Source organism: Manacus vitellinus, unplaced genomic scaffold, assembly GCF_001715985.3.
Source record: "Manacus vitellinus isolate BGI_N305 unplaced genomic scaffold, ASM171598v3 scaffold_6_pilon, whole genome shotgun sequence".
Lineage (NCBI taxonomy): Eukaryota > Metazoa > Chordata > Aves > Passeriformes > Pipridae > Manacus > Manacus vitellinus.
This window is the reverse complement of record NW_021940750.1, coordinates 9,467,821-9,495,515: the sequence shown is the minus strand read 5'-3', so window position 1 is coordinate 9,495,515 and position 27,695 is coordinate 9,467,821. Positions and strand designations below refer to the sequence as shown.

The 27,695-nt window shown below is 42.5% G+C and overlaps 1 protein-coding gene across 3 annotated transcripts in view; it reads right to left on the bottom strand.

Annotated features, from left to right (window-relative positions):
• PLEKHH1 (pleckstrin homology, MyTH4 and FERM domain containing H1) overlaps positions 1 to 3,469 on the bottom strand; it is a 48,913-nt gene extending 45,444 nt beyond the window's left edge. Inside the window, exons 1-2 of one of the 3 annotated variants that reach the window (XM_018082697.2) lie at positions 3,439 to 3,469; positions 3,126 to 3,257 (exon numbers count right to left, since the gene is read on the bottom strand). The gene's annotated coding sequence lies outside the window, so the exon portion shown is untranslated. Of the gene's footprint in view, positions 1 to 3,125; positions 3,360 to 3,438 lie in introns of those variants that run through there. The other 2 variants (XM_018082698.2, XM_018082700.2) reach the window with 2 other exon arrangements.
• Between the last annotated feature and the right edge of the window lie 24,226 nt (positions 3,470 to 27,695).

The following is a 27,695-nucleotide window of genomic DNA, read 5'->3' as shown; positions in this document are numbered from 1 at the left end:
TTCCCATATAGTCCATAACTTTTGGTTGAACTAAAATATCCTATTCTGAATAGGAAGTCTAAGACTGGGATAGATATCCTGAATAATTACACCTCATTCCTTATCACTATGGACAACTGCATCATATAATCCCTTTCATAAATGAACACTCTCTACCCTGGAACTGTGTATGCAGTTTTGCTCCCACTGTTCCTGTTGTTCTAGAACCTCACCCCTCTAACGAGCTGCCTTCCAGTTACCAGCATAAATATAATCATAATCAGCCTGTATCTGTTAATTCCTGTAGATTAGTGCCCTTCAGCTTAGTTAGTTTTTTCCCCTTCCTCATATTTACCCCTTGATGTGTTTGTAGATATCAAAAGCTTCCCATTAGAGACCTGATTTTGCAAGGCTAGAGATAAGGGGCTCCTCTAGTCTCCTAAGAAAAGCTCACCACTCTCGCTCTGCATCTGTTCCAGCTTCAGACCACATCATATAAAAGGGCCAGGTTTTATCTTTCTCCCTCCCCTTCACAGTCATGGGTGACCACAACTGCATCTGAAAGGCAGCATGCACCCACACCAAAGCCTTGTGTAAAGGCATTTAGCACTTTCCACCATATTATACTGGTGGTCGACATTCACAGACAAATTGACACAACTGGAGCAGAAGACTCTCAGCTGGCTTTTCCTTTGCAAATGCCAGACTTCAGAGTGCAGGAGGGTAATTACAATGGCACTAGAACAGATTAATAAAGCTCATGTCTGAGTCAGATCTCCAAAAGATCGATATTCTCTGTACTACTGGCCATTGTGGTATCACACAACAGGACAAGAGACAATGGGCAGAAACTGATGCACAGGAAGTTCCAGATAGACATGAGGAAAAATTTCTTTACTGTGTGGAGTCTCCCCCACTGGAGATATTGAAGAACCATCTGGATGCAACCCTGTGTAATGTGCTATAGAATGACCTCGCTTGAGCAGGGAGATCAGACCAGATGACCCACTGTGGTCCCTTCCAACCTTATCAACTCTGATCGCAAAATTCAACAGGCCCATGGTTACCCTGTGATTGATTAGTATAACCATATCTTTTCCTCCTCTGCTGATTTTAAAGAGTGCTCTTCCGGGTTTTATGCCCACTTTATTACTACTTCTAACGCACAATTTTACTTTGAGTCATTAGATTAATCCCCTCTGTCAGTGAACTCTTCTAGTAAAATACGTACCATCTAATAGACCCTTCTTCACCACTGTGTTGTCACATTCTCTTTTCTCATTTGTCTATCTTACCATTCTTCTATTAATCCCCATCTCCTCCACTTAAGCTAATAACTTCCCCATGTGTCATCATACCAAATTATTTCTGAAGGCTAGAGACTAGAATTACAGCTTTTCCCCTCTAGCAAAAACCTTATGCTTTTTCAGAGAAAGATTTTGTATCACAATGTCTGATACTTACTCCTAAATTATAACTTTATTTACAAAATTTATTCTGAAATTTCTTTTACTGTTAAAATACATTGTTCCTGCTCCCCCATTCTCCTGAATGTAAGCAGTTTGCCTCACTCTCTGAATTACAGTATCAACTTTATTTTGATAGACTGACTTTAAATCCTTTCTATTGGATCTGCCATTTCACATGCCTTTTTTCATAGTTCTTAACAGTCTTTATTCACTACATTCTTTGATTCCCCTGCCTTCCCAGATACTGGTCCTTTTCATATCTGATAAAGAATTTATATGGTTATCTAAACCATATTTATATATTTATGGTTATACATTCATATAAAATTGATTCTTTTTTCCCCTAGACATATGAATAAGTTGGGAGTCAGATATTTTCAAATGCAGTACTCTTACTTTACGAACTTGGAAAATAGGAAGCAGACATTTTTTTCAAACAAGCTGAGATTTTCAAAACTTAATTCTTAAATGCATACAGCTGCTTCTTAAAGAGCAACTTGATTTTCAGTTCTAAGCATCAAACATATTAAACTGCCAGTGAAGATAATGGGAGCTACGAAGTCCTTAGAACTCACTGGGGGGGGAAACGACTGAGCCAAGTGCTAAATGCAGTCAAAACTATAAGTCTCATGCATATATCTGTCTGTTTCGACCAACATCAGAGACAGTTCTGACACTAAAAGTAATATACAAAATAAATATTTACTTGGAGTGCCCATATTGTAATTCTGATGAAGCTAAAATTTATAACAAGATGTCACATGGTTGTTTTTTGGGGTTTTGAGGTTTTTCTGAGCTTTGGGTTTTTTTATTTGTTTGTTTTTAGACCAGGATCAAGTGATTTCCCAGATGTAGGTGGATCCAGACTAGAATTCACAACACTTCAGAGACTTTGTATATTTCCATCTGAAATGCCCTTTAAGAATAAAAGCAATTAATCAACATGAAGACTTTCAGTTGCAGATATAAATGCAAGTAAAGTGTTTGCACTTTGTTCATTCAGTGCAAACAAAGAAGACAAGTGAAACACTATTTCCATATTTCAAATGTCTCCTCAGCTCAGCAATCAGTTTATCCAGGCTGTCATAGGGGATTCAGTCAGCACAGGAGGACTGCAGTTCTGAGCACCTGCCAGTAATATGCACCAGACCCTGCCTGAACACCAGACCTGAATACTGGTCTAACTTTTAGCTACCATCTTACTATAAAAGAATCAGTAGAAATGTGATAAATGTAACACATGAAGGGAGAGAGGTTTCCTCCCGTGTCACTGCATCAGCACCAAAGGGGTCAGCAGTATGGGCAAAACTCAGTGAAGTCCCGTACTATTAATCAACTCCCTGTCCACAGCCACCTCATTTTCCACTTCATAACCAGTTTCACCCCCCAGCTTTTTAGCCCTGAGGCCATTGGAATTGTTCAGCCACACAGTCATTTCCCGTTCAGGAATGCGGCCTGGGATGTGCAGAGCATGGAGGGGTAAAAAAAAAAAAATAACACAAAAAGCCGTGAGAAGGCCAGGGCTTGTCACGAGCCGGGGAGTGGAGAGCGGGGAATAATTTCCCCTCTACATTAGTGCAGGTGGCTTGGCTACTAAGAGTGCCAGGAGGCAGGAACAGGGGCTCCCAGTTGTGCCATTTTACCTGCGGAGGTCTTGCCCCGTACACCGAACCTTACCAGAAAGGCAGAAGAAACCGCAGGACTCATACACATTTACACTTGGGCTGCGTTTTCCCCCTCGTGTGGCCATTCCTCCCCCCATCTCTTCCACGCCTCTTCAGGGCCAAAGTCCCAGACCCGAAGGCAAACCTCGGTTAACAGAGATGACACAACATCACCTCCAGAACGCTCCCGCCAGTCCCCTTACCATCACCTTCGAAGAAAGACAAGAAGGGGAAGAAAGGCTGTGACAGCCAGCCCCGCACAGACCGGCCCTCCAGAGCACTCGGCCGCCCCCTCCCCGCCCGGGGCGCCCCCCGCCCGCTCTCACCTTGGCCGGCGCGGGGTCCGTGCCGGCGGGCAGGGCGCTGGCTGGCGCAGCCGGCGCCTCCCGGGGCTCCCGGCCCCGCGGGCTGGCCCTGGGCGCGGCGGCTGCGCGCGGCCGCAGGGCGGCAGGCAGGTGCCCAGCACGACTCCTGTCCCATTCAGCACTTTGCCATTCCCTCCTCGGTTTCCCTCGAACGGGAGAGCCCGGCTCAAATATCAGAGCCGGCCCTCCCGAGGAGCGCAGGAACTGACATCACCCGCCCCGGGCTTTTAACCCCTTCTCGGGCTCGGCGGTGAGGCAGGTGGGGCGGGCGGCGCCGGGTGCCGGGGCAGCCCGGCCCAGAGGAGAGAGCGGCAGCCACGCTCTGCCGCGGGCGGAGACATCCTCCTCTCCGCCCACCCTGCACCCTCAGGGGCTGCCACCGAGTCTCCGGAGATCCCCTTTGCAGTTACCTTCCAGCCCTCGGAGCCGATGTTCCCAAACAGACCGCCAGAGTTGTGGTGTTTTTTCGTGGAGCGGCCGGGCAGGCAGCTGGCATCCACAGCAGCACGCTGCCCTCACCGTCCGCTGCAGCCGTGAGGGGCTGGTGGCTCGTTCCAGGCTCCAGCCGAAGCTCCCTTCACTGCCTGTAGGCAGTCCCAGGGCATGAGGCTGGTGCCGGGATAGAGATTAAAATCTAAGTAATGTAATGACGCCTCTCCTGACCAGAGGACACCATCCTGCCCCACGTACTTGTGCTATCTCCCATATGAAATGGCTCAAACGAACAGGTCCAGGGCCACAAGCATTTCTAATGATAGCTGCCAGCACACAGAACATTTTATTCAGTCATCAGGCCACTACGTATAGAGCTACTTCACATGCAGCAATCCCTTACATGAATATACAGTGACTTACCAGAATTTATATTACGTGTGTTATACAAAGACCTGGTAATCTCGCTGCCTGTTGGGGAAGGGCTGCACCAGAATGATGATGTCTTGAACGATTATGAGAGATCCATGAATGCTCTGAAACTGTACCTCGGCTCCTGTTGAGAGCTCAAGCAAATGAGCTCTCGCAAAACAAGGCAGGCTGAAATAAACAGGCTTCAACAACCTGTGGAGGAAGAGGCAGGAGAACTGAACAAAAGTATCTCCTAGTACAGTAAGCAACACTATTCACTAGTCCTGGTTAAACAAGATCATAATTGTTCTGTTTATTAAACTTGCATTGTAAATTCTTTCCTCGTGTTGATGTCTCAGCAGAGAAACAGTGGGTATCAAATCACTTACTGTGTGCACAAATGAAAAGATTGAAGTGAATAAATGGTTAAAATATAAAAATATAACTAAAAACATAAGGTCAAGATTTGGACACTGGAGTGAATAAAGGCAGACTCTGAAATCTACACCTCATTATCCAAATAAATAGTCAGATTTCCAAAGACTCTGAGGACGCTGCAGTTTCCTAAAGATGGTTTCGGTTTAGATTTCTCATCAATTTCCAGTTTCATGGGAATTTGGTTGAATGAAGTTGCCTGTTCCTTTCTAGCTAAAAGACAAAGCATACATTATAGAGCTGGTTCAGGCATAGAGCAGGATAGCACTACAAAGAGGTGGCTGGAGAGCCAAATGGAGACAGGCAAAGAACTGAAAAGAAATAGGCATCTGGTGAGGAGATCTCTCATTTGGCCAGCTGAGCAAGGACAGGCAGGAATATAGCCAGAGATGGAGCTGGCTGTTGGGACAGTATCACCCAAAGAGATTTCTCTGTCAATTCCCAGTAGAAGGGACTCCAGTTGCCTACAGTCTGTGTGTTGAGTGTGAGCCTGTATCAATCATTATTCCCAGTTATCAAAGAATTGTAATAAATAACCAGAAGCAGCACAAATTGTATCTCCCTTTAGGTATTTCAGAGGGCAAAAGCTAACTTCACCCTTTACAGAATCCCCTCCTGAATTGAGGCTGACCAAAGACAAAGTGGGAAAAGCAACTATTCCCTTCATGTTCCCCATCCTATTCCTGCTCCTTTCAGCCACAGCATGCAAACACAGTACTTCTTAATCTGAATTTTATGAGGTATTTTTATTCTTCCTTTAAAGGCACTGGTCAAGTTCTCTCATTTGCACCAGCAAAGCCAACCAGATCGTATCACTTACTGAAATGTCAATCTGGCCTTGTGTTTTTCCCAGGCAATGAAGCTTGACTGCCAGGACATTCCTCAGCCACTGAACTTTATACAAAGTACCTCCCCAAGAATTGCCTGCACACACACCTTGCTTTAACCCCTGGAGGCCCAGAACCACATCGGCACTCACACAACCTGCTGCTGTGTATTTAATGCAATTATTCTTCAAAGCCGTGCCTCCTTATGTCTTCTGTTGCTTCTGTTAAAGTATTTTTAAAAATTATTATTAAAAAAATAAAATTGTGGCTTCCATTAAACAATGCAAATAGAAAAGTAGTTTGGAGTTCAGATGGAGAAGGTTGTAAGAAGAGCAAGTAGTATCTCATTGTTCCCAAGTGATTTCCCTCGGCAGTTATCTTTAATATGGCTGCTCAAGCACTGTATATCAGGTCTTTCCAATTTGCAGACAAATCATTCAGCAAAAAATAAAATTTACTATAAACAGCAAATATCTTACTAACAAAACAAATTCACTGGCAGATCCAAGAGAACTAGTACTGTTAGACTATCATTATCACAACGCAAGCACAGGCTGCTTTGTTAAGAGGACCATATCCAAGATACCGAAATAGAAGGACAAAGAGATAAATGAGAACGAGATGTCAGAAGATGAGAGCAGAAGAAACTCTTTCTCTTAGTAAGCAAAATTGTCACAGTTCTGCAGGTGGGAGAGAGCATTGCGTTCCAGACACAGCACTGCTGAAAACTTACCAACGGGGCAAGGACACCAGCCAGACCAAAAGTCCATGCGTCAGAGCTCCACAGAAGGCTCAATCCTATGTGGGAAAAAACTTGCACAAAAACAAGACAGGACCTTGAAACATGTGTTTGAGGTACTTATCTCTCTCCACCGGCAACTTAGGCTTCATACTAGTTCTCTGAATTCCACTGATGTTACAGGCTTCAAGATGCTGAAAATAGCCTTTGTGCCTAATTCCTTTACTCTCTTTCTCCTGGGCTTGCAGTGTGCTGACAGACAGAACACAGACTTGCAACCCCCTGCCTTGCTTCCCTTCTAATCAGCAATGACAAGCTCAAGCAGCAGAAAAATAAGAGACTGGCAGCTGTGGATCACCTCACTGCAAACTAGTTGCTCGTGGGAGGACCCAGTGGGAGGGCCAGGAAACCATTGCCCTCAGGTACTTTGTCAGCTGGTTTTGATTGCATTATGGTCATCTTGTCACACTTCACACACAAAGACACTTATGTCTACTATTCAAGCCAGAATTTGAGCAAGAGCATATGTTTTATATATACAGTCTTGACTGGCACGGAGCAAAACAATGGAAAATTCCCATTTTCCTTAGGGAGTCATCCCAGGGGCAACTTCAGTGTTATTCTCAGTATTAATAGCTCTCTCCTTGCTTCATCTCTGGATTTCTCCAGTTTCGGCTTCCACATACCAGATTTCATTATGTCTTTTCCTGATAGAATAAGAAGCCATCAACTATCATTAAAGCAGCCTGTGATAAAAAACTTAACTCTCTCTTCTATAAAAATACGGAGATATAACATCTCTCACAATAATTAATGTTTTCTAGTGCCCGTATTCTCATTGGTTTATCTAGAACATAGATTAGACAACTGGTGCTTAAAAAGTCAGTTTGGGATTGTTATCAGCATGTTGGTGTGTACCTGTTCAACTCCTGTTTCAGAGTGGGGAAGAAAGAAGGATGGCATGTGGGAGTCTTCAAGCTGAGGAGAAGGAAAACAGTCCTTGCAAGTATATTTGTTTTGTGTGGTCTTTTTGTGCCTGGCATTGGCTGGTATGCAGCCCAAAACGTTCCCACATACCACAGCACTCTTTGAATCTGTTTCTGAGTCTACAGCCTACAGCAGTAACTGCTGTGCAACTGGTGCTGTACATGATGAATGTCACAGGTAAACTGTGTCACGTCCAGATGCTGCAACTATGCAGACAGAGATGGCTGAACAACACTCACAAAACTGAATGTTGTTGCCCTAAGGTTGAGGGGCCTGGCTGCTCATGCTGAGGTAAAGGAGGCATTGAAAGAGGGTGGTGGAGCTGTGACAAGGTGCTGGAAGGAATCGTGAAGAGCCCTGGAGCGTTGCACCTGTGGCTCTGGCAGCCCCGGTGATGTGAGGGATGGCCACAGTTCTGCTGCAAGAGAGAGAGTCCATATCCCTCAGCCCTTCCTTGAGAGGCAGCAACAGGTCTTTCCCTTTCCAGAGAGAGGGAAGCTCGGGCAAAGTAGGCAGCAGCCTATGGTAATTTTGCTTCCCCAGGTATCCTGTGAAATGTAAATAGGCAAATACCTGTCTACAGAGTTGTCTCTGGAAGCACAGTGCAAAAAGCTGCACCAGAGAAAGAGACCCAAACAACATGGGGGAGCAAGGAACTGATTATAGATTACTGGTTTGAATTCAAGCCAAGTAAAAGAAATATCCTCTGGTCAGCTACCCTCTGACATGCAGCAGCAGTGACTGCTGTATGGACAGACTGGTCATCTCAGCCCAGTTCTTAAACATCACCTGTCTGAGGCACATGTTTGTAAGGAGTGAGTGCTGAGGAGGCAATAGCGGGTGCTGCAGGTCACCAGAGGAGCTCCATGGTATAGCATAGACCCGTATTACTGCTGTTGTTCATTACAGTTCTGCATTGACCCATCACTGCAAATAGCTTCTCAGCACAAAAACCTAGACATGAAGAGATCATGGGGAGTGAACTCGTGTGTCTGATCCTCACTAGAGTTTGTGAAAAGAGTTGCTGGATGGAAGAGGCTTGGGTAGGCCAGGAGAAGGTGTTGTCCTTGTCCATGGCAGAGCTAGGGGAAATACCATTTCAAAGATTGTTAAATCAATACTCTCAGTAAAGAGGAAAGCAGGTCCCAGCTTGCCCTCTGCTGGGGTGCTGATCCAAGAACTTTGTTGGGCACCTGGGGCAGCTCTGTGGTCAGAGCAGGAGAGGCTGCAAAAGACAGCCTCTGATGGAGGATCCCTGTATCTCCATGACCAGTAGGGTGGCCTGTACTGGCTGGGAGTGGGGGACAGAAGACACTAGTAAAAGATGGCGCTAGTCTGTGGGAAGGGTTTTGGCTGTGTTCCAAGTCTTGCACTGAAGTCATGCCTACAGCTGCCAGATGTCAGGATGGGGTGTGGAGAGGAACACAGTTCCCTGCCCCAGGACTCCTACTTGCAGAGCCTATGTTGCTGAAACCAGGGAGCAGGCTGTCCATGGAGAGCAGGAGGCAGGCTGCATTAGCTGGAGAGGTTTTTGGCTCTGTTCCTGGTCTCACACCAGAGCCAGGCACACAGCTTCCAGATGTTTGTGATCTCTGCTCTGGGATCTTTCAGGTTTGTCAAGGCATTGCATAAAGGAAGGAATTATTTCACTTCCACATGGAGAGTGGAAATGTCAAGAGCCCCACACAGATCCCTCTACCTGCTTCTCCCAGGATGGGTCACTTCCAGGGAAGGAGCCTTGGAGAGGGTTCTCTCTCTCTACAGATGAGACCCCCAGACAATGCACTCTCAGAGCAACAGTTGCTGAGCTTCCCTGGCATGACTCTGTTCCTGGCAGTTTCCATGGTGATCCAACAAACCAGCAGAAAAGTACAGATCTCTTTTGGAAGACAGATAACATAATGTGATAGTGCATATGCCTGGGGAGGGGAAACAACCTCACTTTCATACTGTCAACTGAATTCTGGGATCAGTTCTGGGACTTGCCTCCCTACCTCCCCAAGTTGTCAAAGAAAGCATTTTTGTACCCTTCCCAAAGAGCTCAAAGCAGTAGCTCCCACTTGTAGGTATCACAAGCTGCCATAGGCAGGTTCAAATGGTATTTCAAATTAATTTTAATGGACAGCACTGGCAAATGATGTCAGCAGGCAGCCCAAACGAGCAGTCTCTGATAGTATTTGGATTGGATGGAGTTAGCAGGAAGTGCTGATGAGGAGCCCAAGATGTACCACAACAGGGCCCAGCATGCAAGCACATACACAGGTATGATCTCAGAGGTCCTTTCCAACCCAGTTGATTCTATGATTGTATGATTCTGTGACATACCTGTCAACCTAAAGAGAAAACCTGCACTCTGCCCTGTCTCCTGTCAGGTCTGAAAGCACATGGCCAAATCTCGAACCCTTCTTCTTGGTCATAGAGAGAAACTATCCAAATGCAAGAACAAATTCACAGTCTTACCACCACAGTATCATGCCACCAAGACTTCAGCCACTGCCCTCAAAGTCTCACCCTGCCCTCGGCTTCATTACAGAAGCAGTAAGGATTAACGAGCACACTCTTTCCCCATGCAGTTTGGAGGTGCCTGCCTGTCTGATACCCCCACCCACCCCCTTGCACGCAGCAACAACTGCCAAACAGCACAGCTGCCTGGATGAAAGGACATGGAGGGAATGGGTGGATGGGTAGCTTTTCCGATCTGCATCATTTTTGTGATGCAGTTTACAGTTTCCAGAAAATTCTGGAGAAGGGGAGGGGTAAAAGTTATAAAGGATAATATGGCTTTCAAATACAGCCAACATGCATCTAATTTTGTGTGCCTCTGCCTCTGGGCAAAATGTTCCTGGCTTGGTTTCAAAGGTGCTGGGAAATTCAAGGGTTGGGTATCTCTGAAAACCCATTTCAGGGTGCCTGCAACAGGGTGATCTGGAAAAGGTGCTGTTTTTGAAAATATTATCTTAATTTTTTTTTTTTAAATTTTGTAATTTCCTATCAATGAACATTCCTTGGGATGCTCAGGGATTGATATAGTACTCGTCTTTATGTGCTGTCTGAGGCAGAAATCCTTGTAAGAGAAATGGCACCTTAACTGTAGATTTCAGTGGTGCTTGGATTTCATTGCACTGACTGCATGTAAGAGATGTAAGAGACTCCCACTGATTTCCTTGTGCTATGCTCCCTTGCCCAGAATTCTGTGAGTCTGCAAAGGAGCTTCTGAAGTTGAGGTCATTGCCTGGCCTCTCCCTCTGTCCGTGATTGCCTCCCCTGCTCTGGGGCAGCCCTGTAATGTCAGTCCTGGTGTAAACGAGTACTGTGTCTCCTTGCACCCTCAGAAGCCCATGCCAGGATGCAGCTCTAGACAGACAGCTAATTAAAACAGCTCGAGCAGCTCAAACACAAAACTGAGTTAGGACCTTCTGCAGAGAATGTCATGGGTAATTTTTAATTATTTGTTTAATTAGTGTTAATTGCACACAGTAGGAGGTCAGAACTCAGCCTGCAAATGCTCAGTTGGCTATGAAATGTGAGTTCCCCAGCCATTCTGGAGACACCAGTCGAGGAGCAGGAGAAGGATTTGCACTTGGCTGTCATGATGGCAGTTTCATTCACAGCAGGTGAGTGAAACTTCGGGGACATTTCTCTGGACCAGAAGGAGGAGGAGAACAAGAATTAAAAGAAGCTCATCTGAGGAGCCACCGAGGGGGTTAGTGGGCGCCTTGGGCCCCCTCTGCACTGCAGAGATCTCAGCCACACCTTCCTGGCTGCCCAAGGCATGGGCACCACAGTCCCACAGGCAAGGGCTTGCTCTAGGTATCTAAATTGGGGGTGTTCAATCCAACCTTTCCCTTTTGGGGTTTTCTTTTTGTCAGAAGTGTCTTTAACATTTGCAGCTATTATAAAATATACTGATAATTTTATGTATCTGTGTTTGCATTTATGTATAATAATGTACCTCCGCTGCATACATATCACACATTATCTGTATAACTGCAAAGCGGCTCATATGTTACAGCACTAAGTGTACTCATGGCAGCGTGGAATTCCTATTGGGCTATTCCAATTATATAATCATAATATCAGCTATTACATAAATCATGAGTTATGGGGACTGATATAGCAAGTTAACAGGTCAGTGAAGGCAGGGCGGTTTTGAGAAACCAGCCATGTATCTTGCAAAGAAAACCTTGCAGAAAAAAAGCTATGGAATATCATCAAATTAAGCCGTGGAAGAGACCATTTTTGGAGCGGGGACTTCTCTTTAAAATCAGCAGTAGTGAGACGTGAACCCCCCCCCGGAGGAGCGGCAGGACCCGCTCGGCACGCCCGCTGCCGGGCGGGCGCTGTGCTCCGGCGCCACCTGGGGGCGGGAGGCAGCGCGGCCGGCGGGGCTCCGGCCTGGTTAGGTTTGGTCTGCCGAGGGGATTCCCCTAAAACGAGGGTCCTGAGAGGGGGCAATGCCTTTGGCTGGTTTCTACCTTACCAGGGAAACAAACTTCCCAGTGGGAAAGTAAGGCATTGCCCTCTGACAGACATAAACACAAGCTCTGTTAATTATACCTAATAGAGATCTTTCTTCATCTGGAATAAGTAGAAACCTTGGATCAGACAAACACCCAGGCCATTCCTGGGGAGCATCATGGGGATAGAGCTCTGAGGATAAAGGGCCATAATTTGTTATGTTATGGGCTCTCTGTGGGAGGGGTGCTAAGACTTAGCCCAGACCATGTCTCCGATACATTGGATGCACATGCTGACACATAATCTTGATTTAGCAGGCACCTGGGTAATTATTCCTAAAAAGCAGATAACCATGGGATTGTTTTACCAGATAAACATATGGGACTTTGTAGGGGACTTGAAAAGGTGTTCCTAAGTCAATGATTGCATGCACTAGCTATATTCAGTTCAGGCATTAGTTCAAAGAACCTTTTTCTCTTTGATGCAAATACGCAAATCATAGAATCATAGAATCATAGAATCGATTGGGTTGGAAAAGACCTCCGAGATCATCGAGTCCAACCCTTGGTCCAAATCCAGTCCATTTACTAGATCATGGCACTCAGTGCCACGTCCAATCTGCGTTTAAAAATCTCCAGGGATGGTGAATCCACCACCTCTCTGGGCAGCCCATTCCAAAGCACCTTAAGACTCTTTTTTTCCTGATTTTCATTACAGTTGGACCCACTTCCACTCTTACAACAGGTCAAAATTCAAGCCTGATGTTTCTGTACAAGCCACTTGTCTCCTCTCAGCCTTGATTTTTTTCTCATAAGGGCAAATTGACATGAGCCATTACCATTTATATTTGCCCAAAGATTATTTAGCTTCTCAGAAGACATCACAGAAATAAAAAGCCTTATATTAAACCTTTTATAAGTTAAGAACTTTAACAAAATATTTTTGTGCTGGATCAAAATTATAATGTCATTCTTCTAATAACCAAAATAATGCCACCATTACCACAAGGAAGGGTTGCTTTTGCTTTTAAATCTAGGAGAGCTTTTGAGCCTGTACTGCTAACTTTACATTCCCTCTGCAAAGCACTCCGCAGCCTTACAGAAATGCAGAATACTGACTCCAGATTTCTATAATCTTGTCTGAAATCAGTGCCCACAGTTTTCTATCTGGGCTTACATTGATTAGATTTATGTTTAAGGTAAGCCTGCTGCCATAAAAAGTACTGTGTGAATTGTAGCCATGTAGGCGTAAAAGGAGAGAGGATTCAGGACATCTTCCATCACTTAGCTTGCACAGGTTCAAGCAACATCTGCCTGCTTGCAAGAGGTTATGTTCACATGGATTTGTGACTGAGTCACATCTTACAACCTCTGCAGGGTCACGTCCTACAACCTCTGCAGAAGAGACAGCATGTTTTGGATAGCACCAACTGTGCTACTCCTGAAAGTTCATATTCGTTCCTCCCAGAGACCAAAATCTCTGGGAACTGCCCTGAATTTCCAGTAGCTGCTTACACCATTATCACAAAATCAATCACAGATGGTGCTTTTGATGCTGGCAGGTTGGAAAAAATAATCTCTTGGCTTATATCCTGAGCACATTTGATCTGGACTGACTGGGTGGAATCATGACAGCCCATCATCTTGTCATTGGAACAGAAACACTTTCCTGATTGCAACTAACCCTAGGGCAAGGATGAACATTTTCCTTTAAATAGCAAATTTCACCCTTAAATAGTTACACTTTGCCCTTGCTGTTTGGCTCTCTCGCATACCAAAGACTTAGCTCTTAGCAACATGAAATCCAATCCTAATTAGCTACTGTTAAACAATACCACTTTGTACCACTCTCAGAATGCTAAGCTCCTTCTATTCTGGGGGTACAGAGGAGGGGGAGCATTTCGTATCAAGCTCAATGCAATTCAAGCTTCTTTCTGTGAAATTTGATTTTTTTCAAGTTGAAAGTAGTCCTGTGTGTTAAACCCGAGCAACTCCGTATAAGTAGAAGTGACACTCAAGAAATTAAAAACTATTAACCAAAGATAGCCCAGTGTAAGCACACAAAACTGCTGTAAGAAGTTCTGAAAAATTCAGCAGTGCCATAAATTCAACATAAATGGTGCGTGCTAGACATGAAACTTCGGCATAAGTGGTCAGGTGGTATAATTCCTTTCAATTTGACACTCAGCTGGAGAGAAAAATGTGCATCATTTACTCACTGGGGAGTCAGTGAGCATATATGAAGTAGAGCAACTCACACATACAAGTAAGCCATCTTCTGCATTTGCATCAACATTTCCAAAACTTCCCAAGACTTTTAGTACCAAAAGTAGCTCTGTTTAAAACTAGACAACTCTTCGAAAAGAAGCAAGGTTTTGGCATACCTGACCCTATACCTCAAACAGCTGCCCTTTCATGTCTCACTGCAATATCGGTGTATTTTCTGATGACAAAACTTCCCCATATGACTGTTTAATGGATCCATTGTTAGGAACTGTTCATGAATATATGGACAGGCAAATGAATGTCACAGATTAAAAAATAACAGACTTCACACTGAAACCTTACAAATATTGAAATAACTGACCATCTGAACATATAGGGCTGGCATTTATTTATTTATTTATTTATCTATCTATCTATCTATCTATTTATTTATTTATTTAATTGCAGGCCTGGAGAATCACTTGCAGAAAGCATCAAGACCTATGTATCTCCCTAGAATGAAAAATGTACAGGATGACACATGCAGCTCTGCCCACCATAAATGCCAATGGCTAAGGATGATCATTCAAACGTGGTTTTGCATAGGGTCCTTTTTTATGCTATTATAAATATTTTCCTCACAGGACAGTCCCTGGATTCAAGTTTCTTTCCTGGTGCCATCTGATGATACACAGAATGACAAGGCCAAGCTATTTTTCTTTTCATCCTTTCAAGAAAGCTTGTTACAATCTGTTTCACTTACTATCCTTGAAACTTTGACCTCATTTCCATCTCACAAATTTACTCTGCATAACATTGTTATTCACAATAATGAAGACTGTATGATGACCCCAAATAGATCTATTTGCTTTGAGTTCTAATATTTTATCATCATATAGAATTCCATAATTTTCTGTACATTGCGAAGTTGTGCAACCAATGTGTTCACATTCTTTGAAAGAAGTCTTCATATCTTTTAAAGTGAACAAAAGAAACACTCCTTGAAATGGGTTTGGTGCCTATCTTAAAAGGAAAAACTCCACTGTTATACGACACATTCCAACCACTGTAGATAAGTATAAAACAACCTGGAAAAAAATTTTCCTCAAAAAGCTTTGCTGAGATAAACTTAAGGCTGCAGGTTTTAGTCACTGTAAATTGGATTGATCTTGGTCCTGTAATATAACATTCAGCAAAGCTTCCTTTTTCAGATCCCAGTGCCCATAAAGCCCTGGAGTCGGGGGCTGAAATTTGTTGAGATAATTCCAACACGTTTTGGTCTGCACACATGAAGCACATATCAATGCACTGACCTCCTGCTCCATGGGGACGCAGACAGCTCTGCAGAACTGTTGTTTTCCTCAGATGATAGAGCTAAAAGACCATGTACTTAGCCAACTCTGGAGTCTGACTAAGGGCTAGCCGATGGAGTTGCTTCCAGATAAGAGTTTTGGAAATTATTCAATGTCATGCAGAAATCTTTATTAGCTTCTGTCAGTGATAGAGTTTGTATTTGTTACTCAGCCTGGTAACATGTACTTTTTTTTTTAATTATTACCCTTGGATACCCAGATATCAGCATGGACAAAAGCCACAGATTGCTGCTCTGACACTGTAAGAACTTTCTGCAGATAATTTTTTTTCCCTCTGTCATCCAGCAGGTGGGAGAAGACCAACACAAACAGTGAAATATAGGGTTACTGGGTGTATTGTTCCCTGAGGATGTCTGGTTTGCTTGTGCACAACTCAGGGCATATCCAGTTGCTCTAATTTTTATACAGCTATCTGCTGGCCTCAGGGAACGTGACAGAGCCATCTTTTTACTCTCTCGGAAAAAAAGGAGTTGGATGTCAGAGTGTCAATATTCAAAGGGACACAGGAAGCCCATCAATGGCTGCTGCACCTTGGAGTTGCCAGCTGGGGTTACAGGACTGCTGTCAGCAGGATGGGGCAGCTTGGACAATGACTCATCTGGCTGCATCTTTTCACTGATTGTGTGCACATCAGTTTTAGACATTTTTAAGTTTAATTCTGTAAACATACCTTCTCAGGACATCCAGAAGGCATTGTACAGACATGCCAAAAATACCCTGAGAAAAGATAATTAGCACAAGTCTAGTGAAGTTGCTTTGCCAGAAGGTCTTGACTGCTGAGATGCTCACCTGGTAATGAGCTTCGGTCATTTTTCCCTATCCTGATCATGAGGCAAGGGCAGTGAGAATATAGAAAATGTAAATATTGGCAGAAAGATAATAGACCTGTTTTAGCGTGAGGAAAAAGAAGTGGGGCCTGTGATTTCCTAGTTTATCTAAGTTTTATTTGTGGTGCAGTGAGGTTTGCAAGTAACAGCTAAATGTTCACAGAATTATGAGCACACAGATGTTTTATAGGCGGTGCGATACAGTTAGTAGTGCTGGCTCATGTCTCGAATTATGTTAGAGAAATAGCTTATTTGGGGAAGATATACTATTTCTTTGTCCTTTGGTCTTATCAGGGGGTTGAGAAGAACATCAATTGATGGTGAAGTCTGTACCTCTGAGAATGGCTAATAAAGAATCCTTAATTGCTTGTATTAGGATAGATATCCCTTAAGAAAAAAGCTTACTGATAATGTAGCTGACTCCAAATGGATTTTATAAACTGATATCATCTTTGGCTGTGTTAAAGTATGATAGAATATTTCTGCCTAATAGCATGCCCAGTGTTACAACAAAATTTAAAATGGCTTTGAACCAAAAAGCAACTATGGATTTTTTTTCTGAAAAAGCAAAATTCAGTCCTGACACTTTTACTCTCAAATTACTCCTCTCTTAGCTTGCATTTTTCCTTTGGAAGGATGTAAAAGAGGACATTTAGTTCCCATTTGCAAAGACAACTATGAGACAAACTTCTGAAAGCATTTAATGGCCTAGGTGTGACAGAGGTCAAATTATGAGAGTGAGATTTACTTATGCATCAGAGCCTAATTTGGGCTTCTTTCTGACTCTCATTTGACCAGTTTAGGACCTGTCCCATGTAGTCAATCAAGATGTTATGAAACAGAATGTACCTAGTTTGACTGTCAGTTCGGGATTATTTTGACTGACATTAGCTACCCAGGAGCCAAGAAATGGGCCTGAACTACTCATCTGGCTCCATCTATCAACAGTGGGGATAGAGGAACTTGTTTACTCTCTTTAGGATGGAGCGCATCATCATCCAGAAGTGTCCAGTTCTCACGACTGAGTAAATAGGGAATTACAGCAGTACTTTAACAACTGGATCAGTCCATAGATGAAGAGTCACAATTAATGGTGCAGATGATTTTCACAGCTGGGGACCTCAAAGGTACATCAGGACACCTTTGTTCATGTTCAGCTCACTTGATCTGGTTCTGTGCTTACATTTCCGAGGTTGATTTCTCATTACCAACATCAGTTATACTCGTTGTAACTGGAAGTTTTGCAGGATGTCTAGGATTATTTGGTATCTGGAGCATCATTTCTGGTCTCTTCTAGTATAGAAAGTCCTATAAATTATGGGTTTAAAGATCACTGGACTGAATATTGTTAAGGTAGCATTCATAGTCAGTGTCATATCTGATAATTGCAGATTACAATATGACAGAAAGTCTCATTTCTTTTGGACATATTATGAACTAAATATTCTACAGGACTATGTATTTACTTAATCTCATTAAATTTTACACAAAAAGTCTCCTTAATAACTTTCCAAAATGAAAATTTACTTTTTAGACAATATCATGGCCTTCCCTATGCAGTCTGTGCTATCAATGGGGAGCTTTGCTGTGTAAGATACAGATGAACATTTGATGAAGTAATTATTTATTTAGCATATCTGTGGAGAGAGATGGTCTTTATCATGTGACTTTTCTTAGTAATCAAAGAGATTTGGGACTATTTGACTCCTACCCCACCTGACATGTTGACATTTGTTAGGATCATGTGCTTATTATGGGACTGCTACCAGCACAGTGACAAGATCTGAAAGCAAAGGAATGAAAGGAAAAAGCTACTTTTTAAAATAGTGCAGTAAACTCCCTGCATATCACTTTTGTGTATTCTTCATCATATGCATGCATATGGCAGCTGAAATAGATGATGAGATTAGGTGGCTGCTTGTCCAGGTTTCTGGATATTATCTTCAGTCCTGTGTGATGAACTTCATACTTCTCTGGGCCTGAAACTATCTGGTTGAATGGGAAAAATATTCCTAAGTAATGCATTCAGAAAGTGACATAAAAATAAGATAACAGTGAAATATCAGCTAATATATTCAATGAATGCTGCAAAAGGACTCTGCTTGTAGTGAAACTGTTGTATAACTCATATATTCATTGTTAAGAAGAATATTAATTGATGTTAATTCTTAAGAAGAAAGACATTCATATATTCATTGTTAAGAAGAAAATTAATTGAACCAGCATTCTGAAAACTGCTGTAATAATTTATACAGTAAAATTTCTTGGTTTAGTTTATCTGCACTGAAGAAGTAAGTAAAAGAGGAATACAAGAAGGAGAGAGCATAAAGAAGATATGCTCTCTTTTAAGTACAACCTTTGAGTATTTTGGAATTATTAGTAACTCAGACCCACAGGTGCTTTGATGTGCATAATGGCTTAACGTATTAAATAATAACAAAACAGAAGGTACTATTGTGGAAGAAGAGTCTCTCAGAGACCACTGAATCAGATTAGAGAACAGGACAAAACACATCAAAGCTGAGGAATAGAAACTCAGGTTGAAAAATATGGCAGATAACCAAAAGCTGTTTAAGAGTCACTGGATTTTAAAAAGGTCCCAATTTCCTAAGCATAATAGAGAACAATATTGTTTAAAATGCCATCATGGATCAATGTATGAAGTGAAGGCATGGTGAGAAAATAAAAAGCCTACATAGCAAATGGTTAAATGGGAAATATTTAGCAATCAATATAAATTAGAAGTTATATAATATAAAAATAGACAAAAACGACAGCAGAGGAAAATCATCAGCTGGCAGGCCTTAAGGCACTAAAATGAGTTAAGAGTATATTACGAACAACAGAAGTCTTAACAAGGGTACATGCAGATGATGAAATTATAATGTTGCAGAAAAGGCAAATATTCCAGACATATTTCTATTGTACATTTGAAAAGAAGAAAGATGATGAATTTATATCACATAAGCTGATGAAAAATTTTCCACTCTATCAGTGACCAGGAGGAATGTAAAGTATGTACTGAGGATAAATATTTTAAAATCAGCAGGTCTGGATGGCTTACATGGGAATATACTAATAGAGCTTATTTAACTGATTCTCTAGCCTGTTGATATTTCATAAATCCTCTAATAGCAAGAAAATAGCAGAATACTAAAGCAGTGTCTGTTCTATGGCAATACTAAAAAAATGGCAAAGTCAACAATCACAATAGATGTGCACCAGCAAGGCTACTGGCAGTTCATGGAAAAAAAAAATCAACCGAGAATTCTTTGACTAAGAATAAGAAAATGCAGACATGTACTTCCCAGCCTCACCATAATCTTGAAAAACCAAAAAAACCCCAACAAACCAACCAACCAACCAAACAAGAGAATAATTTAAGCATCCTGCCATGAGCAGGAAGATGATTAGCGTTGCTCTTAAAGGTCTTTCTAGCCCTACCTTATGCAGTTCCATAAATAAATAACATGGTAACCAACAGAGAGTCCTCACTGGACAGGACTGAATACATGTACGGGTTGAGAATTCGGCTTGATTTTATATCTTAAACTGTTTTGTCACTGAATCAGGATCAGGAGCAACACTGCACATTTGTATTTGAATGGCTCCCATTCTCAGAGGAAAAACAGAGGACACAGGAGGGTTGAAGCACAGGGAAAACAGTCCAGGCCAGTTTGTCTGCTGGACATGGAACAGAATAAAGCCATGTCACCTGTGCTTTGCAAAAGCCATGTATTAGGTTCAGTACTATTCAACATTTCCATCATTGCCCTAGAAGTAAATAGAAACTCACTGCTGATAAAATATGCAGGTATTAGAAAGCCTGGTAGAATGGCAATGATGAGCATTTATATAGGGCAGGCTGTATCACCTAGCAAATCAGACATGTTCAAGCAGAAAGCCTTTTACTCCAGCCAAATGCAAAGTTATGCATGTGGGAATGCATGTGGGAACCAGATAGGAGATTAGCAGATGTGTAATCAGAAACTCTACCTTGGAAAACAGCGCTCTGAAAAGGATCAGGGTCATCAGAGTATGGAGCAGTTCCACTCCAATGAGATACTGTGGTAAAAAGGGTGAAATCCATCCTTGAATACATAAACATGGGAATTGTGGGTAGAAGTACCAAGTTGCTTTTCTTCCCTTTGTGGTACTCATGAGACTAATCATATGCAGGATATTTATTTTCAAAGATTGTTGAAAAGCTGGGGAAGGTGCAAAAGAAGCTTGGTAATTATTCAAGATCTAAAGAAAGTGCCTTATTTCAGAAACCTTACAGTCCTCAACCTGTCTGACTTACTGGAAAGGAGATGACTTGATTTATAGCTTGATTAATGAACTGGTACTGTTGGAGGCATAAAATACTAGCAGGAAAGGGCTCTGAGCAGACTAAGTCATACTGAGGACTGAGTGGAGGAATTATTAAGCCAGACAAATTCAAGTGAAGAATGAGACACAGAAAATTATTAACTACTAGAGCAGGCTAATGTGGGGAATTCTTTGTCTACTTATGTCTTCACCGAAATGAAGACATTTTTTATTGTCCTACAGCCAACTGCAAATTGTCAAGCATGAGTTGTAGCTTTTGATACTGGAATATGTCCATGAAAATTAATGGTTTGTGATATCTAAGAGGTCATTCTAGGTGATAGTAATATCTGAGATTCCATTATGCTGTAGGAGAGATATATATTTATAAATTATTATGATTATGTCAATAAGCTAAACATGCAACTTTCTCTCTGTTCTGCCCTTTAAGTACTACCATTTAATGACAACAAAATGAATTAAGGTTGCCAAGATAACTAATAAAGAAAACTGGAGGACTGTAAAAGTCCATGATTGATTTTCTCTCTCTTTAGACATTCCCGCATGTGGTCACTTTACCAATTGGAAATTGGCATAATACACTGGAAATATAAGTTACTGGGTGACTTCCTTTCCCCTTCTTTGTTCCTTTGTCTAGAAACTTCTCTCTTTGTCTGTGACATGCACCTATAATAAGTAAGTAACCTGGCCTCATGCACACATTGTATTAACAAAAATAGCCAAAGTATTTTTTGAAGACATGAATGAAAGTAGGCATGCTAAAACTAAGTGCTTACTCAAAAAAGTAAAAAACATAACCCAGAAAGATTGCCAGAGAAGACAATGTTTTTGACATTATTTCAATGTTTGAATATTGGAACCTCCATTGCCAAAGTGACATTTGATGTTTGGATCACCAAAACAAAGAGGCATGAATTGTTGCTAATTTATCTTGGTAAACCCTGTAGTAGCAACCTCTACATTTGGGTGTCTAAATGCTTTTAAGAAGCAGGCCTATGGGAACTTTCATTCTATATAACCCCAAAGCACTTTAGAGGCCTCCATGGCTCTAGTGCAAAGCATGGGTGATACTCACAGTGCGCAGCATTTCAGAACAGCAGTTAAAGAAGGGAACTGTCATCACTAATGAGATAGGAAAATTTAGTGAATGGAGAAAGCAGGGGAGATAACTTGTATTTATAGTAGACAGCCTATCTGACAGATTTAGCCACCACTCTTGCTGCTTCAGCACTGTTTGTGAATGTTTTTTGTTAATCTCAGATGTTTTTGTTATTCAAAAAATCCTGGCCTGTGGAATGTTCTTGAGCAGCTCCTTGTGGATATTTGAAAAATGAAAGTAGAGAGTTGAACCCTGATTTTTAGCTCTGAATCACTTTTATGAATTCCTTTGACACATCCACTCTCCAATAATTTCAAATCTCAGAGGAACTCTTTTTCAATTTCCTTCATATTATGTAATTTCTCTCAAACTTCTTCATCTATCCTCTTTTTTATATTGTAACCTTGTCTTTTCCATCACTTCCTCTTACCCATTCCCCTCCTCTCTCTGGTTTATTATCACTACTTGACTGATGTTTGAGAACTGTATTGTGACTTGGAGCAGACACTTGTCAGTTTACTGTTGATCAGATCACTTTGCACGTCGTGTTGTATAAATAAAAAAACAGGTTTAGAAATATTTAGTCTCTCAGTTATATTTTGCAGTATAATATGTAACAGAGATATTGTATGAAATAAAATTATTTATTATAATTATCCCACTCTGTCAATGACATTCAAAAGCACTTTAGGTAAATCATGTGCCTTCTCTATTCTCTGTCTCAGTTTCTTGGCTGGCTCAGAGTTACAAGATGTGTCAGTGAAGTGCTAGCATTGGGTTGTTTGACATTTTAGAAACTCTTCAAATGTAACACCTCTTTGTTTATCCTGTTTTCCATTGGCTTGTCTCAAAGCCTTCTAGCAAAGGCAATGTCTTTCCTCTTTCACAGCTGGGCAAACAGGAAAATAGAGAGGTGAACTTGAGGACATTGAGAAGGCCTGAAGCATGTCTGCAAACACAACCCAAACCCAAACCTCCCATCTCCTGGCATTTTTAATGGGAAACACATCTCCCCAAAACAGATTATTGGATCAAGTTGGACCGCACATGTGCAGATTTGTAAAGTGGCTTGTCTCTCCCCAAAACTATGTTTGCATTTTGTTAAACGTGGCAAAATAACAGAAACAGAGTTACCTCCAAACGCTTTGGGGTTTGTAATTTCTACATATATAGTATTTGCTTTTCTTCTGCCCCTGAATCCAGAATAGAAACCATGAGGGATTCTTCTATTTATTTTCATTAAAGATTCAAGCAAACACAGGCTTACTTAGCCAGACATCAGTCACATCTCAGGTAAATCTTGCCTGCTGCTTGTTCTAGAAGTTTTAGGCTGCTCTGTTCTCTTTCTGGAACCTAATCCACATGGAGGCAAAGATGGCAGAAGGCAGCGGAAGACACTAAAACTCTGCTGAGCAATTTTTCCATCAGTCCAAAGAGATGATCCCTGAACAACAGCTTTGACAGTGTCTATAAAATAATGTCTTACTAATATTCTTTCCCATGGATACCTTGAACAGAGCAGCCCTGGAGAGGGCTTTCCTAAACAGGGTATTGTGACGGTAAAAGATGCTGCCATGCTTTGCTGCACGGCACTTCAGTCATATCTGTTAGGAGTAAAAGTTTCCTATCTGCAGTGTTTTATTTCAGAGCCAGGCTCTCACCAACCCATAAGGCATGGCAGGTATCCATTACAGAAAAATGCCTTGAAGGAAAGCAGAACTAAATACTCAAGCAAACTTTACTATTATAATCTATATCTAGAGGAAAGAAAATGTTCTGAGTAAGGGAATGATTTCAGCAATCCTAGAGAGAAAGGCCAGAGTTTTCAAAAATAGCTCTGGGTTCCTTGTGGATTGCTACCTAGGCTTTAATATCTTGAGGTTGATCCCAAGAACAGCACCTTACTGGCAGAGACTGGCACACGCACGGTTAAATGAACAAATGTTTAAACATCTTCAATTTGGGCAGAGATAAGTCAAGAACCTTTGTGGACTTAACTCCTGCCTCTTGTTGAGATTTTTCAGGAGTGATGAATATGGCACTAGTGTCTGAAGCCACAGAAAGAACCCAAGCGCCTGATACATGCAAAAGAAAGAGGAGGAGAGGAACCATCAGACTAGGGAACCTACTCCAGCTTGAAGGAATCATGTTTGAAAATTTCCTTCATATTTTCTCCAATAAACTCACCAGATGAGTGAAGGCAGTGAAAATCCATGGCTTGTATTTTTTTCTACCAGCACCAAAAGCAAGAAGAGACAAAGGAAGCAATTTCCATGCTATTGCATGAAGACCTATGCAAGCTGATCTGAGACAGCACGTGATTTTTGGTGTTCTTCAAAATCCACTTCCTACTCTGTGGATTTGACTAACATTTGTCACCACAGTGACTGGGGTCCCCTCAGGAAAAAAAAAATTAGTTCCTTCTTTGATTTCCTTGCAAGCCTCAAGATTGCTCTTTGTTCCTCAGTTTCCTGTCAGAGAAGCCCATGTTTTGGTTGTACATCTGTGTGGGTGTGGGGTTATTAAATAAACACACAGCATCTCCTCTCTATTCTATATACCCAAGGAGAGGCCTCCTCAGGCAAAGGGGAAAGAAAGAGCCAAACTTCCCCAAGGAGGGAAAAACCCTGACTCCAGCTTGAGAGGTTTTAAACAACTGTGATGAAGTTTTTCGTGAAAGTGTTTCCTTCGATGCACTGGCTGGCCTAAGTCATCCTGAATCAGGCCTGGGTAGAGAGCGAGGAGTGTTATAGGGTGAGATTCCCGTTTCATTTGCTACAGAACCTGTTAGCATGTAGAAAGTGAGTCACGAAATTAGGCTAAGGATGACTTAATAAGCCAGATAGTTAAACTCTGCTCTGGAAAGAGGAATCTAATTCCTTATTAGTTCCTAAGCAGTGTCAGACAAGCCACTTGAACTAAATTGGTAAGATTAATTTCCAGGTGCTCCTTTTTCTAGACGGGGACTGGATTTACAGAAGGGATGAGCATCCACAACTGGAATTTAAATATAAGGAGCCATATAAAACTAAATTCTCTGGGGAAAGAGAGATACTATGAATCTAAAATTTAGGATTCCTTTTAACTGAAACATGCCTGAACTTCAAAGTCCAGTTTGCAGAGTGAGATCTTACCTCACTGGGAATGACTACAGTGGCAGCGATACTTGTGTTGCACTCAGATACCAGTGCAATGACCACATTAAAGCATTCCTGAAGATCTAAGTAACTTTATTTTCAGTGTAAGAATATGCCACAAATAAAACACAAAAATGGATAAGTGAGGAACTAGCTTGGGTACTGCTGCACTGCACTCCTTAGTGTGCCCAGATACAAGAGTAAAGCAGAAAAAAAGTATGATTATGCTACTTTCCAAGATGTTTCTATACAGTCAGGTGTTATGCTGGACCCAAATGGAGAAATCCTTCCAGAACCAGCCAGGCTGGTGCAGAGACATCTGAGCTGGTTTGGGGCACACATATAGAGGACCAAGACCACGTGTTATATATGATCTCTGTTATTTCAGAAAAAGATAACACACACATGAAGGAATTATGAGACCATTGATAAGATCAGCTGCATCTCCTGTGCCTGTTCAAAAGTGGCTGCAGAGAGGCTAGAGCATACTTAAGTCACCACAAACTCTTTTCATCTTGGAGCCAGTTTTCTGTGCACGAGCCTGGATACTCTGCAGAGAATGGTGCTCTCTCCCAGCACCAGGCCTTGGAGAGCTCAAGCCTCCTGGTGAATGCCTGACAAAAGGGCACTTCTAGAAATTGTCTCTCCTTTGTCCGCAGGTATCATCCTACTCCCATTTTCACTGTATTACAATCTCAACTTCATTTTTTTTTTTTCTCCCATTACTAGCTCAGGCTGAAAGAAACAAGGCTGGAGCAGCTCCTGCAGCTGGGGAGAGTTGAACAAGCTCTCAGATGTACAACACCACTACCAGGTGCTCGCTCTGGCATTTCTCCCTCCTGTCTGTCCCCTCAGCACAGTACAGTGTTTGTCTTCATTCCCCTCACCCTGCCTCGCTGCCTCATCCCCCTCCCTTCTTATTCTGGGAGCCCTCTCCTTTCTCCTTACCTCCTCCTTCCTCTCTCTGCATGCTGTGACTAGACAGGAGAATACAGATTTGTGTATTCCCTAGACAAGGTTCTCTTTTTTTCCAGTCCATCTTTGGTTGTTGATTTCTTCTTCTCGTAGGTGAGTATCTCTTAGCTCTCTTCTTCCTCTCTGACCTTTTCTCTGCTCCTTGTAAAGCATTCTCTCCTCTCATGCTGTGAAACGTTGATGCTGTCTCATACTGTGAAATGATCTCTCTCATGGTCTCCCTTGACTATACCTCTAGCACAGTCCTCAGTGCATTCTAATGGATGCTATTTCACAATAAATACATAAGCACTGCATCAGGCTGCTGTCTTCTCTAACTGCCTATACCAATATGGTATTTTAAAGGTGCTTCTTAGAACATCAAAGATGCCTTAGCTATCTTAACATTTTCCTTCTCAGCTCTGCTGAAATTTATATAACGTAATTGTGGGGGTTTTTTTCCATCCAGCTTGAGGTCACTAGCACATGCAGTGCTGCCCTAGCTTGCACAGCTCGGTTGCTGAGGTAGGGCTAGCTGCATATTATTCTCCATTTCCCCTTTAAAATGCTCCATCTTTTTGAATCTCCAGCTGTCACAGTGAGATTGTGCAATCAGGTGACTTGGTGACAGGCTGGTTTGCTGCATTGTGGCATCCTCGGAGCAGCTACAGAGGTTTGTACCCAGAGCTCCCCGGGCAAGCGCGGAGGGAACGCCAGACAGCAGCCCGGGCAATCCCGGGTTATGCAGAGCTATGCACAGCCGCGGCAGGCTTTGAGTGTGCAGCGTCTGCTGGCCCTGCCGTTCTGGGGCTGAAGGAGTAGCCTCTCAAGAGAATACCTACCTTTGACAGTCACTGCGGCCAGACATCTTGAGAATCCTTCATTATAATTGCCTTGGAGCCTGTACAGATCCGATGTTGCCTCATCATTTGGACCATTTATTATTGATACCACAAATGCTGAGTCATTAAACAGAGGTCATAAAAACATCCTTATTCTGCTAAAAACATTAGCTCATCATTTCTGGTACTACAGAAAGCAAGAGAGAACCAGGAATCCTTGTGCCTGCGAGAAAGAAAATGTGGACTGCATCAAGGGCCTGGGAAGACCAGAGAAGAGCCCAAAGTCAGTAGCTCCTTAGAAAAAGCAGGATGCTGGTTAAAGATGGGTCTCTGGGCTCAGGATCAATTGCCATTTCTGAGTTGGTGTCACTTCAGGTTACCATTTTAACCCAGGATATGTTAATTTCTCTTTCTGTAAAGGGACAGAAATAAAAACCTCTCTCACTTCTGTCTGAAGACTGTAGGGCACTTCAGAGGCACTAGCCAGCTACTCCTCACTGCAGAGAGCTGCTGTTACTTCAATTTTTTCAGAGGGAAGCCAGAGGTACAGAGGAGTCATTGGTTTGCTTGCAAACCGTGGTTCAGGACTGCAATCTCCTGATTACTAATGCCAAAGAAAGCCATTTTTTTCTTGTGTTCTTGTGCTGCCTAAGAGTTAATGTAGCCAGAGAAGGGATTTTAGTTTATTTTTACTGCTTATGCTTTATTTTCTCAATCCTCTTCCTCGGGCAATTTTCTGAATCTGAAGAGGTCCTTCTGGGTGGAAAAACACATTTTGCTGAGATTATGTTTCACTATTTTAATAGTGAAGCTGCAGACAAATACTTCTTTTGATGCCTATATTTGATTTCCTTCACTGCAGGGATGTCCTGTCGGCGTCCAGATCTAACAACAGGCGCGTGGGGGTTACATCCCTCAGCTAAAAGGGGTGGGGGTGGAGTGCGGCGATTATTTGCTTTTTTGTTCCGGATTTCTTTAGAGGAGTACGTATGAAGAACCGGTACCGCAGGCTCACCAGTCAAGGAGCGCTGTGCCACATCGTGTCCCCAGCCACAGCAAACACTTCATGCGTTTGGGGAGCTTTTTGGGCAGGGTGTTCCCGACGCACACCTGAGCACACACCGACAGGGTCCGGTTCTCTCGGGGGACGGGTCCCTCCCG